We start from the raw sequence: 1,278 nt of genomic DNA on the forward strand, positions 1-1,278 counted from the left end.
AAAAAAAATCAATAAAACGTAATGATGTCGGATGACTGATCCTTACGTGATTGAACGAAACTCCGCCCATTCGGTCTGTCAACTTGAAAGGAATTCAAGAGAAATCCATATGCTCCAATAACACGGACGGAGGCCAGGCCAGTAAGATGGCCAGTACAGTTTCTAAAGATATATGGCAAAAATAAAGTGATGCGTAATCTTTCGTGTTAAATATTACTGAACTGTGACTCTTAAGGAAGCTGAGGATTATAGCAAATGTATTATCTTGAAGGTACGATATCCTATCCCTTTGTTCAATACCGTTTCATTCTTACTTGTGCCATTTGCGGATTCCTAACCTACCTAACTATATTTAAAAGTTAACCTGTCTGACCTGTTCCACGCTCATGCAACTGCTTGACCTGTTTGAATCAATACTGCCGTTTCTTTTCTTTGTTCCTGGTTCGAAGTCTCCCTACAGTTGTACCTTGGTTGTGAAGTTTGGTGTTTTATAAAGAAATCATTAGCAAGCTTAGATGAAAATTTAATTATTCAGCATATGACTGAAACAAAGTGCTTACCAAGAGTTTGATATGCCCTCGAGATGATTCTATTAAATGCAATGTAATTATAGTCTACAATAAAAAAGGAGACGAAGTTAAGGGTTGAGAAAAATAGGCGGGGATGTCTGCAGCCGGTGGAAGAGTTTGGCGGGGGAAAACGGATAATTCAAGTAAGCAGACGAAGAAATCGGTTCCGGTAGCTTTCCTTTCCTTTCTTAATTCCATTATATTTTCATTCGTATCTTTACTTAATACATACGTTTCTTTTTTTTTTCTTTTTAGTATTGAGCATTTTAGTGCATGTTTGTCAGCGTTTTTCCTTTTTTCGGTATGTAAGAACGCGTGTTTGTACGATTTAGGTGTGCCAGTTTGTATGTGTGCATGTGTGGAAAAGGTGAATGGATATGACAAGTCGCACACCGTGGAAATTACCTCAGTTGTGATAAACAGTGTTATAGATCTTGAACACATGTTGCTAAGGTCTTTTTAGGAACAGTTGTGCGTGAAGGGAGACTAAATCAAAAGACTGAGGCAGCTCTTAACGGTGGTTCCATACAATCACGAACAGATGGTCGGTCCTTTTATGGCGGCTTGCGAGAAATATCTGCAGGACCTGCAAGATAGCTTGAGCAAAACAGTACCGTGTTGTGAGAGAACACAGTGTAAGTTATGAATAATCGTAGACTATAGGCGTAAATGCCAATTATGTGTACTTACCCGTGTTGTCTCCAGGCAT

Source organism: Penaeus monodon, chromosome 24 (assembly GCF_015228065.2).
Source record: "Penaeus monodon isolate SGIC_2016 chromosome 24, NSTDA_Pmon_1, whole genome shotgun sequence".
Taxonomy (NCBI): domain Eukaryota; kingdom Metazoa; phylum Arthropoda; class Malacostraca; order Decapoda; family Penaeidae; genus Penaeus; species Penaeus monodon.